The sequence below is a fragment of the Triticum aestivum genome, chromosome 7B, assembly GCF_018294505.1.
Source record: "Triticum aestivum cultivar Chinese Spring chromosome 7B, IWGSC CS RefSeq v2.1, whole genome shotgun sequence".
Classification (NCBI taxonomy): Eukaryota; Viridiplantae; Streptophyta; class Magnoliopsida; order Poales; family Poaceae; genus Triticum; species Triticum aestivum.
In genome coordinates, this window is record NC_057813.1 from 384,646,199 (window position 1) to 384,661,928 (window position 15,730).

Below are 15,730 nucleotides of genomic sequence, written 5' to 3' on the forward strand. Positions count from 1 at the left end.
TGTCATGTAGTCGACGTTCACATAACACCACTAGAGGAAAAGACAACATACATCTCATCAAAATATCGAACGAATACCAAATTCACATGACTACTAATAGCAAGACTTCACCCATATCCTCAGGAACAAACGTAACTACTCACAAAGCATATTCATGTTCATAATCATAGGAGTAATCATATGCATAAAGGATCTGAACATATGATTTTCCACCAAGTAAACCAATTAGCATCAACTACAAGGAGTAATCAACACTACTAGCAACCCACAGGTACCAATTTGTGGTTTTGATACAAGATTGGATACAAGAGATGAACTAGGGTTTTGAGAGGAGATGGTGCTGATGAATATGTTGATGGATATTGACCCCCTCTCGATGAGAGGATCGTTGGTGATGACGTTGGTGATGATTTCCCCCTCCTGGAGGAAGTGTCCGCGGTAGAACAGCTCTGCCAGAGCCCTATATTGATTCCGCCAAGGTTCTGCCTCATGGCGGCGGAGTTTCGTCCCGTAAGCTTGCCCATGATTTTTTCCAGGGTGAAAGCGATGATATAGCAGAAGATGGACACTGAAGGCCCACCAGGGGGCCAGGAGATAGGGTGCGCCCCCTCCTGCCTCCTGGACAGGGTGTGGGCCCCCTGGTGTATTTCTTTCGCTCAATAATTCTTATTAATTCCAAAAGGATGTTTCGTGGAGTTTCAGGACTTTTGGAGTTGTGCAGAATAGGTTTCCAACGTTTGCTCCTTTTCCAGCCAGAATTCCAGCAGCCGGCATTCCCCCTCTTCATGGTAAACCTTGTAAAATAAGAGAGAATAGCCATAAGTATTGAGATATAATGTGTAATAACAGCCCATAATGCAATAAATATTGATATAAAAGCATGATGCAAAATGGATGTATCAACTCCCCCAAGCTTAGACCTCGCTTGTCCTCAAGCGAAAGCCGAAATCGAAAAATATGTCCACATGTTTAGAGATAGAGGTGTCAATAAAAATAAAATACGGACATGAAGGCATCATGATCATTCTTAAAACTGCAACATAAATAGATTTTATCATATGATTTCCTATGCTCAAGTAACAAACAATTCACAATGTCAAGTATGGTTCAAAAACTTCATTGGGAACTAATAAACTATAATCTCAGTCATTGAAGCAATTGCAATTTATCGTAACATCAGAAAGAGTCAACAATAGAGCTTTTCAGCAAGCTCACATACTCAACTATCTCGTAGTATTCTACAATTGCTAACACTCATGACGTACTTGTGGTTATGGAGTTTCAGCCGGACACTAAGAAAGATAGGGGCTTATTGTGTTGCCTCCCAACGTATTCACCTTTAGGTGATGTCAACAATAATAGCCCATGCTAACTTACATCCAATTGGATATATATATCATGATCTTACAAACACGAGGAGCTTGCCAAAGGATAAAATGAAAAAGGGAAAGGTGAGGATCACCTTGACTCTAGCATAAATTAAAAACATAAATTAAAAGATAGGCCCTTCGCAGAGGGAAGCAGAGGTTGTCATGTGAATTTAGGGTTGATGCACAAAATCTTAATGCAAAAGAATGTCACTTTATATTGCCCTGTGTATGTGGACCTTTATTATGCAGTCTGTCGCTTTTATTACTTCCACAACAAGTTCGTACAAAGCTTATTTTCTCTGCATTAATAAGTCATACATATTTAGATAGCAATTTTTTATTGCTTGCAACATGGCAACTTACTTCAAGGATCTTACTCAATCCATAGGTAGGTATGGTGGACTCTCATGGCAAAACTGGGTTTAAGGGTGTTTGGAAGCACAAGTAGTGTGTCTACTTGGTGCAGGGAATTTGGCTAGCATGAGGGGGAAAGGCAAGCTCAACATGTTTGGAAGGTCAATGACAATATACTTTAAATGAGATGTCGGAAAACATAAACTATTACGTTGTCTTCCTTGTCCAATGTCAACTCTTTTAGCATGTCATACTTAATGAGTGCTCCCAATTATGAAAAGTTGTCCAAGATAATATATTTGTATGTGAACCCCTCTTTCCTTATCACTTCCTATTAATTGCAACGATGACCAAAACTATGTTCATCAACTCTCAACAATTTTTATGCCTCATTTCTATGTGTGAAGTTATCACTATCCATAAGATCAATATGAACTCTTTTATTCTTTCCACTTTCTCAAGATCATAGCAACATATCAAAGCCCTTGACTCAACACTAATCTTTATTATAGATAGCTCACGGACTCGATTACAAAAAGAGATCACAATGCAAAACTCAAAACTACTTGATATCAAAACTTTAAACTACTAGATCAAGATACTACTAAAAGGGTCGAACTAAATAAAGCGGTAAAGATAGGAGTGTGATGGTGATACGATACCGGGGCACCTCCCCCAAGCTTGGCAGTTGCCAAGGGGAGTGCCCATACCCATGTGATTATGTCCTTGGAGGTGGTGATGCTGGGGTTGTTGCATTTTTCTTCTCTAGCTTGAAGATGGTCTCCCCAATGACTTTGGCATCCAGCTTGTGGTTGTTGGTGAACTCCATGATCATCATCTGGTTGGCGTTGAGTCCACGCTCCACCATCCCTTGACACTTGAAAACTTGCTGCTCCATGGCTTCGAGCTTTGTCTCCATGCTCCCGGTACGCCTTGGTCCCTCCACATCGCGGATGTGCAGCACCCACTCACGCATCTCAATGGTTTGAGGGTGTTGCAGCACCTCCGCGAGATAGGGGTTGATAACCCTCTCGAAAAACTTGTCCTTGGGAGCGCTTGGAGACGCCATGATGCTCTAGATCTGAAACAGAAACAGCTCGGAATGAAAACAGAGGATATTTGCGTGATACGGTGGTCAAAACCTTCCGGAGTAATTATAATGAATTTTTATCGACCAAAATACGTAATATGCAAGAAAACGGAGTCCGGGAGGCACACGAGGTGCCCACGAGACAGGGGGCGCGCCCAGTAGGGGGGCGCCCTCCACTCTTGTGGGGGCCTCGTGTCCCTTTCGGACTACTTCTTTCTTCCTAAAATTCTTAAATATTCCAAAACTGATAAAAATTGCCATTGGAGTTGTTTTTGGAGTCGGTTTACTTACCGTACCACATACCTATACCTTTTTGGAGTCTGGAACGTTCTGGAAAGTGTCCTTTATGTATTCCTCAGGGGTTACGGTTTCAATAATATTAGTTTCAACATTAATAGGATTACCTGAAATATAATGTTTAATTCTTTGACCATTTACCACCCTTGGACTCGTGCCTTCGAAGTTGTTGATTTTTATGGCACCAGAGCGATAGACCTCCTCGATAACGTAAGGACCTTCCCATTTTGAGAGAAGTTTTCCTGCAAAAAATCTTAAACGAGAGTTGAATAATAATACATAGTCTCCTACGTTAAACTTACGCTTTTGTATCCTCTTATCATGCCAGCGTTTGACTTTTTCTTTGAATAGCTTGGCATTCTCATACGCTTGGGTTCTCCATTCATCAATTGAGCTAATATCAAATAACCTCTTCTCACCGGCAAGTTTGAAGTCATAATTGAGCTCTTTAATAGCACAATATGCCTTATGTTCAAGTTCAAGAGGTAAATGACACGCTTTTCCATAAACCATCTTATATGGAGACATACCCATAGGATTTTTGTATGCAGTTCTATAGGCCCATAATGCATCATCAAGTTTTTTGGACCAATTCTTTCTAGATCTCTTCACAGCCTTTTGCAAAATAAATTTGAGCTCTCTATTGCTCAACTCTACTTGACCACTAGACGGCGGATGATAAGGAGATGTGATTCTATGATTGACATCATACTTAGCAAGCATCTTACGGAAAGCACCATGAATAAAATGTGAACCACCATCAGTCATAAGATATCTAGGGACTCAAAACCTCGGAAAAATAACTTCTTTAAGCATTTTAATAGAAGTGTTATGATCAGCACTACTAGTTGGAATAGCTTCTACCCACTTAGAAACGTAATCAACAACAACTAAAATATGTGTATAACCATTAGAGGCAGGAAAAGGTCCCATATAATCAAAGACCCAAACATCAAACGGTTCAATAAGAAGAGAATAATTCATAGGCATTTCTTGACGTCTACTAATGTTACCTATTCTTTGAGAGTCATCACAAGATAAGACAAACTTACGAGCATCTTTGAAGAGAGTAGGCCAATAAAAACCAGATTGTAGTACCTTGTTTGCAGTTCTATCTCCAGCGTGGTGTCCTCCATAGGATTCAGAATGGCACTTGCGTAAGATCTGTTCTTGTTCATGCTCAGGCACACAACGTCTAATAACACCATCTACTCCTTCTTTATAAAGTTGTAGATCATCCCAGAACTAATGTCTTAAATCATAAAAGAACTTTTTCTTTTTCTGGTATGTGAAACTAGGCGATATAAATTTAGCAACAATGTAATTAGCATAATCAGCATACCAAGGAGCAGTACGAGAAGCATTAACGACCGCTAATTGTTCATCAGGAAAGCTATCATTAATAGGCAGTGGTTCATCAAGAACATTCTCTAACCTAGACAAGTTATCTGCAACGGGGTTCTCAGCTCCCTTTCTATCAATAATATGCAAATCAAATTCTTGGAGCAAGAGAACCCATCTAATGAGTCTAGGCTTAGCATCTTTCTTTTCCATAAGATATTTAATAGCAGCATGATCAGTGCAAATAGTAACTTTGGAATCAACAATATAAGGTCTAAACTTATCACATGCAAACACAACTGCTAAGAATTTTTTTTCAGTAGTAGCACAATTTCTCTGGGAAGTATCAAGAGTCTTACTAGCATACTGGATAACATTCAATTTTTTATTGGCTCTTTGCCCTAGAACATCACCTACAGCATAATCACTAGCATCACACATAATTTCAAAAGGTAAATTCGAATCAGGTGGCTGAACAATAGGTGCAGTGATCAAAGCTTTCTTAAGTGTTTCAAATGCTTCTACACAATCATCATCAAAGACAAAAGGAATATATTTTTTGCAATAAATTAGTCAGAGGCCTAGAGATTTTAGAAAAGTCCTTAATGAACCTCCTATAAAAACTGGCGTGACCAAGGAAACTTCTTATACCTTTTATGTCCTTGGGACATGGCATCTTTTCGATAGCATCAACTTTGGCTTTATCAACTTCAATACCTCTCTCGGAGATCTTATGCCCCAAGACAATGCCTTTGTTAACCATAAAGTGACACTTTTCCCAATTCAGGATGAGGCTAGTGTCTCCGCATCTCTGCAAAACTCGATCAAGGTTGCTCAAACAATCATCAAAAGAGGATCCATAAACTGAGAAATCATCCATGAATACCTCACAAATCTTTTCACAAAAATCAGAGAATATAGCCATCATACATCTTTGAAAGGTAGCAGGTGCATTACATAAACCAAAAGGCATACATCTATAAGCAAAAGTACCAAAAGGGCAAGTAAAAGTAGTTTTAGATTGATCCTTCGCTGACACAGGTATCTGAGAAAAACCAGAATAACCATCTAGAAAGCAGAAATGTGTGTGTTTGGATAGTCTTTCTAGCATTTGATCAATAAAAGGTAAAGGGTAATGATCTTTCTTAGTAGCTTTATTTAACTTATAGAAATCATTTACCATCCGGTAACCTGTAATAATTCTTTGCGGGATCAATTCATCTTTATCATTAGGAACAATGGTAATACCTCCCTTTTTAGGAACACAATGGACATGACTTACCCATTCACTATGAGCAACGGGATAAATAATACCTGCCTCAAGGAGCTTTGGTATCTCCTTTCTTACCACTTCCTTCATCTTGGGATTTAATCGTCTTTGAGGATCTCTAACTGGTTTGGCATCTTTCTCCACTGTAATTTTGTGTTGGCATAATGTGGGACTAATGCCCTTAAAATCATCCAGAGTATATCCAATAGCTGCTCGGTGCTTCTTCAGAGTTTTCAATAATCTTTCTTCTTCTTTCTCTGAAAGGTTAGCACTAATAATAACAGGATATATTTCTTTTTCATCAAGATAAGCATACTTAAAATTATCAGGTAATGGTTTGAGTTCAAACACGGGATCACCCTTGGGTGGAGGGCGATCCCCAAGAATTTCAACGGGAAGGTTATGTTTCAGCATAGGTTCCTGTTTAAGGAACACTTCATCTATTTCCTCCCTTTCCTTCATAAACATATCGTTTTCATGGTCTAGCAAATATTGTTCTAACGGATCAGTTGGAGGAACAGCAATGGAAGCAAGACCAATAATCTCATCCTTACTAGGTGGTTCCCTATCACGAGGTTGTCTACTAAACTTAGCGAAATTAAACTCATGAGACATACCATCTATGCCAACAGTGACAATATTCTTCTCACAATTAATCTTAGCACTAGCTGTATTCAAGAAGGGTCTACCAAAAATAATGGGACAAAAATCATCTTGTGGGGAACCAAGAATAAGAAAATCAGCAGGGTATTTAACCTTCCCACACAAAACTTCAACATCTCTAACAATCCCAAAGGGTTTAATGGTATCCCTATTAGCAAGCTTAATAGTAACATCAGTGTCTTCTAATTCAATGGGTGCAATGTCATGCATAATTTCTTGATACAAATTATAAGGTATTGCACTAGCACTAGCACCCATATCACATAAGCCATGATAACAATGATCTCCTATTTTAACAGAAATAACAGGCATGCCTACGACAGGTCTACGTGTCTTAGTATCTGGCCTAGCAATATTAGCAGTCTCACCACAGAAAGAAATAACATGCCCATCTAAATCCTCATCCAAGAGATCTTTAACCATAGCAATACTAGGTTCAACATTAATTTGCTCAGGAGGTGTATAAGTCCTAGTATTACTCTTACGAACAACAGTCGAAGCTTTAGCATGATCCTTTATCCTAACAGGAAAAGGAGGTTTTTCAGCATAAGCAGTTGGAACAATAGGATCACTATAGGTAATAGTCTTTTCTTCGACTGTAATAGGTGCAACTACTTTCACTTCAACAGGAGGATTATATTTAAACCACTTCTCTTTAGGGAGATCAATTTGAGTAGCAAAAGATTCACAGAAAGAAGCTACTGTTGGAAATATGCCCTAGAGGCAATAATAAAAGGATTATTAGTATATTTCCTTGTTCATGATAATTGTCTTTTATTCATGCTATAATTGTATTATCCGGAAATTGTAATACACGTGTGAATACTTAGACCAAATAAGTCCCTAGTAAGCCTCTAGTTGACTAGCTCGTTGGTCAACAAATAGTCATGGTTTCCTTACTATGGACATTAGATGTCATTGACAACGGGATCACATTATTAGGAGAATGATGTGATGGACAAGACCCAATCCTAAGCATAGCACAAGATCGTGTAGTTCGTTTTGCTAGAGTTTTTCCAATGTCGAGTATCTCTTCCTTAGACCATGAGATCGTGTAACTCCCGGATACCGTAGGAGTGCTTTGGGTGTACCAAACGTCACAACGTAACTGGGTGACTATAAAGGTGCACTACAGGTATCTCCGAAAGTGTCTGTTGGGTTGACACGGATCGAGACTGGGATTTGTCACTCCGTATGACGAAGAGGTATCACTGGGCCCACTCGGTAGTGCATCATCATAATGAGCTCAAAGTGACCAAGTGTCTGGTCACGCGATCATGCATTACAGTACGAGTAAAGTGACTTGCCGGTAACGAGACTGAACGAGGTATTGGGATACCGGCGATCGAGTCTCGGGCAAGTAACATACCGTCTGACAAAGGGAATAGTATACGGGGTTGCTTGAACCCTCAACATCGTTGTTCATCCGATGATATCATCGAGGAGTATGTGGGAGCCAACATGGGTATCCAGATCCCGCTGTTGGTTATTGACCGGAGAACCGTCTCGGTCATGTCTGCATGTCTCCCGAACCCGTAGGGTCTACACACTTAAGTTTCGGTGACGCTAGGGTTGTATGAATATGAGTATGCAGCAAACCGAATGTTGTTCGGAGTCCCAGATGAGATCCTGGACATCACGAGGAATTCCGGAATGGTCCGGAGGTAAAGAAAACTATATAGGAAGTGCTGTTTCGGCCATCGGGAAAGTTTCGGGGTCACCCGGTATTGTACAGGGACCACCGGAAGGGTCCCGGGGGTCCACCGGGTGGGGCCACCTATCCCGGAGGGCCTCGTGGGCTGAAGTGGGAGGGGAACCAGCCCCTAGTGGGCTGGTGCGCCCCCCCCCTTGGGCCCCCCCTGCGCCTAGAGTTGGAAACCCTAGGTGGGGGGCACCACTTGCCTTGGGGGGCACTCCACCCCCCTTGGCCGCCGCCCCCCCCTTGGGAGATTGCATCTCCCAGGGCCGGCGCCCCCCCTGGGGGCCTATATAAAGGAGGGCAGGGGGGAGGGCAGCCGCACCCTAAGTCTTGGCGCCTCCCTCCCCCTGATACACCTCGTCCTCCTCCCGCAGCAGCTTGGCAAAGCCCTGCCGGAGTTCTGCTGCATCCACCACCACGCCGTCGTGCTGCTGGATCATCATCAACCTCTCCTTCCCCCTTGCTGGATCAACACGGAGGAGACGTCATGCTGACCGTACGTGTGTTGAACGCGGAGGTGCCGTCCGTTCGGCGCTAGGATCTCCGGTGATAGGATCACGACGAGAACGACTACTTCAACCCCGTTCTTTTGAATGCTTCCGCTCGTGATCTACAAAGTGGTATGTAGATGCATCTCCCCTTTCACTGATTGCTTAGATGAACTCATAGATGGATCTTGGTGAAATCGTAGGAAAAGTTTTATTTTCTGCAATGTTCCCCAACAGTGGCATCATGAGCTAGGTCTATGCGTAGTTCTCTATTGCACGAGTAGAACACAAATTTGTTGTGGGAGTAGATCTTGTCAACTTTCTTGCCGCTACTAGTCTTTTCTTGCTTCAGCGGTATTGTGGGATGAAGCGGCCCGGACCGACCTTACACATACGCTTACGTGAGACAGGTTCCACCGACTGACATGCACTAGTTGCATAAGGTGGCTAGCGGGTGTCTGTCTCTCCTACTTTAGTTGGAGCGGATTAGATGAAAAGGGTACTTATGAAGGGTAAATAGAAGTTGACAAAATCACGTTGTGGTTATTCGTAGGTAAGAAAACGTTCTTGCTAGAACCCAATTGCAGCCACGTAAAAGATGCAACAACAATTAGAGGACATCTAACTTGTTTTTGCAGCAATTGTCATGTGATGTGATATGGCCAGAAGTTGTGATGAATGATGAATTATATATTGTGATGTATGAGATCATGTTCTTGTAATAGGAATCACGACTTGCATGTCGATGAGTCTGACAACCGGCAGGAGCCATAGGAGTTGTCTTTATTTTTGTATGACCTGCGTGTCATTGAAGAACGCCATGTAAATTACTTTACTTTATTGCTAAACGCGTTAGCCATAGAAGTAGAAGTAGTCGTTGGCGTGACAACTTCATGAAGACACAATGATGGAGATCATGATGATGGAGATCATGGTGTCATGCCGGTGACGAAGATGATCGTGGAGCCCCGAAGATGGAGATCGAAGGAGCTATATGATATTGGCCATATCATGTCACTACTATATAATTGCATGTGATGTTTATTATGTTTTATGCATCTTGTTTACTTAGAACGGCGGTAGTAAATAAGATGATCCCTTATAATACTTTCAAGAAAGTGTTCCCCCTAACTGTGCACCGTTGCTAAAGTTTATCGTTTCGAAGCACCACGTGATGATCGAGTGTGATAGATCCTTACGTTCACATACAACGGGTGTAAGACAGATTTACACATGCAGAACACTTAGGGTTAACTTGATGTCAGGACCCCGACTCGATGCCACATAGATCTAGCATGTAACACTTCATATCACTTTGCGGCCTCACGCACGGTATTCCCACGGGTGTCGCCTTACCTTTACCCGGGACCGTTTGCGCCTTTTGGCACACGTATATGACAGTGTCGCTAGCATCCATATGATAAGGAGCCCGGGCTGACATGGCTAGTCGTAAACCCAAAGTGGCACAAACTTACAGGGACAGGCATCCATGACCCAGCATCGAACGTGTCGGTCATCAGCGAGTGAATCCAGGCTGTAGCACTGGGCTAGCAGGACTCCGGTGAACCGGGCTGTAGCGGGCTAATAGGACTCTGGTATTCATCGCGTGACATTTCCCCGAAGGGACAGACACAGGAACGAAGAAGGACACATGCCGGCCAGCCTAAGTGTTCCGGAGCAGTAGCAAGCTACCATGGCTCGGTGGAAACACTAGGAGACATTTCCCGGTAAGAGAGGCTACTGAAGATAAACGACTAGATAGTCAGATCCCACACATACCAAGCATTTCAATAACATACACACAATATGCTCGATATGTGCAAACACAACATGGCATCACAACATGACTCTATGACTCAAGTAATTTAATCAATAGGCTCCGAGGAGCGAGATATTACAAACATGGGTCTCATGACCCAACAATCAGAGCATACAAGTCAAAGCACAAGCGGAAGCTATCATGTCTGAGTACAGACATCTATAAATGAAAAAGGCTGAGAAGCCTGACTATCTACCAGATCCTGCCGAGGGCACAAGATCGTAGCTGAGGTAACAAGCTAAACGTCGAAGTCCACGCGGAACTACTAGCGAGACCGAAGTCTCTCTGCAAAAACATAAATAGGCAAACGTGAGTACAAATGTACCCAGCAAGACTTACATCAGAACTAACTACATATGCTTCATTATCAACAAAGGGGATGGTGGGGTTTAACTGCAGCAAGCCAGCTTTGACTCGGTGGCTATCCTGAACTACGACTGCAAGTAACTCTTTTGAGGTGGCGCACACGAGTCCACATATTCCCCATATCAATACACCACTATGGAATCGCTCCCGTCTCCCTACGAGAACGCCATCCATAGCACTCACGCTTATCTTGCGTATTTTAGAGTATCCACTTTCACTTGTCTATGAACTGATATAAGCAACCCAGAAGTCCTTTTCCGCGGACACGGCTATTCGAATAGATGATGATAACCCTGCAGGGGTGTACTTCTTCATACATGTTTCCACCACTTAGCGTCTGCACACGACATGTGCTCGGCAGACTTCAAGCGAAAGCCGACGTGGGTGTAGACCACGACCTACCTAAACACTCAAGTCTCTAGTCCAGGTTTATCGCCTATTCGGGTTCCATCCATGAGGAGATCCGGCCGGAGTTTCGCTCACAGCCCCAAACGATGTGAACAGGGTTCCGTGACACCAAACGGGCGCCCGGTTTACCCGGCCACGTGCCTACCGCATCACAGCCCACCCCTACGGTCAGCGCTGTCCACGGCCTCCAGCATACTACAAACACCAGAAACTACTTGCAACTCCTGGACAGAGGACAAGGGTGAATAAGAAGTCGAGCGGGGTCATATTTCAGGGCCCAATGTATGGTAGTAGCTGAATCATGGATCACAAACACAGAACTCAGTTCCTGAGGACGGCTACAATGAGACAACCCACCATGTACTCCTACATGGCCTCTCACCGCTACCTTTACCAAATCGTGTTCACACACTTAGCTCACACACAGTAGGACATGTTCACACGCCTCTGATTCATCCCCGATGAATCAGACCTGACTCAACTCTAAGCAGTAGCAGGCATGACAAACAAACATGAATGAGTAGGCACAACAGGGCTCAAACAACTCCTACTCATGCTAGTGGGTTTCATCTATTTACTGTGGCAATGACAGGTCATGCAGAGGATGAAGGGGTTCAGCTACCGCAGCAAGTAACAGATGAATCGGTGTTGTCCTAATGCATTAAAAGAGAGCAGGAGCGAGAGAGTAGGATTGTATCGGAATGAACAAGGGGGTTTTGCTTGCCTGGCACTTCTGAAGATAACATTGAGTCTTCATCAGTGTCAACGATCACATCATCGGTACACGTCTATCGAGAGGGGACAAATACCAGCAAATATAGAAAAGACACGATCAATGCAATGCACAATATGATGCATGCTATGACATGGCAATATGAATGTGTTTTGGGCTAATGCACCTAAAACCAGATTAAATGAAGTTGGTTTGAATACAAGATTCAAATTCAAACTCCGTATGTGGTTATTTAAATGTCATTCACTTCATTTGCCCTAAACAGTAGTGATAAGTTGTTCTAACATGCATGAAAATGGTACAGATGGATTCCTTGAATTTTTCTGATAATTTTTCATATATAATTTATTTAATTTGGAGTTACGGTTAATTTTCTATGATTTATTGAAGTTTTAGGCATTTTCTGGAATTTCAGAGTTAAATTAAATCCAGAAATGATTATGGCGTCAGCACCACGTCACAGTGACGTCAGCAGGGTCAACCGGGCCGGTCAGGGTCAAACCTGACGTGTGGGGTCCACACGTCAGTGGCACAGGGGCTAATCCCGCGTTGACTCGGGCTTTGACCCGCTACGGGGCCCGCTGTCAATGTCTATGGGGGTGTTTAGCATGGTCATTAGCGACTAAGTAAGTGTGCCACGTCGGCGTCACCGGAGACCAGCCGGCGGCGACCACAGGACACGGCGGGGCACGCCGGACTTGCGCTAGGGGCATCGGATCGATGCGCCAAGGGCACCAGGAGGTAGCCCGCGCCCGTGCGCATCTAGGGGGACCAACGGAAGGTGCGGGGGTGGCCGGAATCAGCAACGGCGGCGAGCGAGGCGGCGGCCGGAGCTCGGGCGAGGTCGGGGTTGGCGTTCGGGGGCACGGGAGGGGAAGCTAGTGGCGGCTACGGGCTCCTGGAGACGTGTTGAGTGCGGTGGTGTGCTCGGCTTCGAGCTGCAACGGCTCCAGCCACGGTGGTGACGAGGCACGGCGGCGGCGAGCTCTCGGGTCCGGCGGAAGCAATGGCTAGAGCGGCCCAACGGCATGGGAAGAAGAGGGGAACGGTTCAGTGGCTCACCGCGAGTCCAACGAGCGCGAGGGCGAGGCCGGGGACGCTCTGTGGCCGGCGAATCAAGCGACGACGGCCGTCGGTGCAGAGGAAGAAGATGGCGTCGGTGACGGCGCTCCAGGGCGTCCGGCGTCTTGTGGCTCCGTGGTAGGGACGGGAACGTCACGGCGGAGCTCGGGGGCGCGTCGGAGAGGCGAGGGAAAGGCGGTGGCCGCGGTGGTTCTCGTCGGCGGCGACGGCTGCGTTCGGGTTCGGGCGAGAGAGAAAGAGCAGAGGAGCGGGGCCTCGAGGAAGAGTGAGAGGGGTCCGAGGGGGTGGCGTGGCGTCTCCGGGCGTCGAGGAGGGAGGCAACCAGGCAGGAGGTGGCCAGGGGGGAAGCAGGAGGTGGCCGAGGCCTCTCGGGCGCGCGCCACGCCTCTGTTCGTCCTCCTGGCAGAGGAGGAAGAAGACAAGGGGGAGGAGGTGGGCTGGGCCGGCCAGATGGGCTGGCCAGCTGGGCCAGTTCTGGTGGACTGCACGGGTGAGGCCAGGTAAGCTGGGCTTCTCTCTCTCTCTCTCTCTTTTTTTTTACTGTTTTCTATTTTTGTTCTGTTTTATTTAATTGGCACTGAATTTTAATTCAAACAGAATTTGAAAACAGTGCCTAAACTTCCCTGGATATTTTTTAAGTCACCTAATGGACTTCTCCACACATAATAAAAATATCTCAGGTCATTTGAAAATATATTCATTATATATTATGAATATAACTCCAAATTCAAATAAAATATTGATTTAAAATCAGAGCCCAATAATTCCTTAGAAATGTCCCAAAATTTTGGTTTGATATATAACTCTTGCCAAAATTGTCAGAGCTATTTCTAGGGCATTTTGGATTTACTGATTGCAATTTTAGGGTTTCTTGCCCCTCTTTTATTTAAGTTTTGAGGCTTCTGAATTCCTCAGTTCAAATTTTATTTGAAATAAAACATGATGCTCACAAGAGGTCTAGCCTAGTGCATTACCAGAAGCTAGGGATGTGACAACTCACCCCCACTAAACAAGAATCTCGTCTCGAGATTCAAGCGTAGGGTAAGGTGAAGGGTAACGCGGACTAGTATAATCTTCACGATCCAGGGTGCACTTCATAGGAACGTTGATTCGAACACCATCTTTGTCTTGTCGTCTTGCTCTGAGAACTCCAGCTAATCATGAAAAGAAGAGGAAAGGAAAACTCTAGAAGGATCGGTCTTCTCGAAGGTCGAACAACTCAGGATTAACTCACGGAATGAGACATAGAACCATCTCTCGGTTGAGACACGAGATACACATCAAGAGGGGGGGGCAAGAAACGGATGACGAAGGTTCACTAGGTAGACAACAATTCCACACCTAAGAAGGTGGTAAACGATTGTCAACGTAGCGAGGAGTTGAGTTGCCATGATACCACGACGAAACATCCTGGAGGAGGGTGATTCGTAGATTATTATCTTAAGTGGCAAAAAGAATTACTTTTGATTCAGAGATCATTGGAACTCTTTATACCAGCCTAAGGTAATCACAAGCGATCATTTGGAGGGGGTCGGTAGAATGGCATACTCGGACTTGGATGATGTGGATTACCTTGTTGAAGACAACGTAATGGATGAATTTGCTTATCACCGGAGATGGAAGAGACCCGTGGTAGAATGGCACATTGGCGGTGCAAGCTGGGAACAAAATGCAAATGCTGGGAATGATTCTGGTAACTGGGGAAGAACCCAACAATAAAGAGTGAATTCACTGTTGGAGTGGTTATAGCATAACCGAAGAATCTGGGGCAATCCCAGCTAGTGCCGATGATAAGACGTAGCGCTTGTGCGTGCTCTCAAGAACTTAAGCATTTCCACATTCATCAAGGTTTTACCAACATCCGTGTCAAGGGTCCGGTAGCACAACTTACTACCATGATGAATGGTGATGGAGGATGCAGATGCAAAGGAAGATAACACTTTCTCAGTTTTCACCTTAGCGAGGCCAAGGAAACAAAATCTGGATGATCGACCGAGAGACATTTAGCACTCCGCTTCTAATGTTCTCCTTGACGTGCTAGTGTATCCCATTCATAGATATGGTTTGATAACTAGAACATCAAGTAAAAGGTCGGACTTCGGGAACACAATAATCATAAGGCACAACTAGGAAGTAAATCCTACGAAGTCCTTATGGGAAGGTGGCCAACTGCTTCAATCAAGATACCACAATAATAGGTCCTTCGGCTGGGTGGTGCTGGCCACGACATCCACTTTACCGGTTATCGAGGGACCAATATTATAGTTCTTGGGAAATGTTCCAAACCATCATATCTGCCTGAGATTCAGATCTGGTTGGTGTCAGGATATTCCAGACTCATCGAGTCTAGGAAGAAAATGAAAGTTTGCAACACAAATCGACGAGATGACGTTGCGGGATTCTCGGGAGATGAACTACGATAGCAAGCTCCAAAACATGAGCTGGTTCTGCTACAAACATGTGAACATGTTGTCCAAGACAAGCATGATCACAAGGTAGTCTTATAATAAAACACTACCGAGTTCAGGAGGGGGAACCATCATTAATGACATCGAAGTCTCCACGCGTGGAAGTCCAAAGAGTTCACCTTGGACAGACTCCTTTATCTTTGAACAACTCAATCAGTGGCTTGGTGTGCTAGGATATACATATAGAATGGAGGTTGCAAATCTCCAGACCACAGAATACTTCGCACGTATGCATGACTGACTTGGGATGATTCCAGAGGAAGCAAAACTAACTTTCTCAA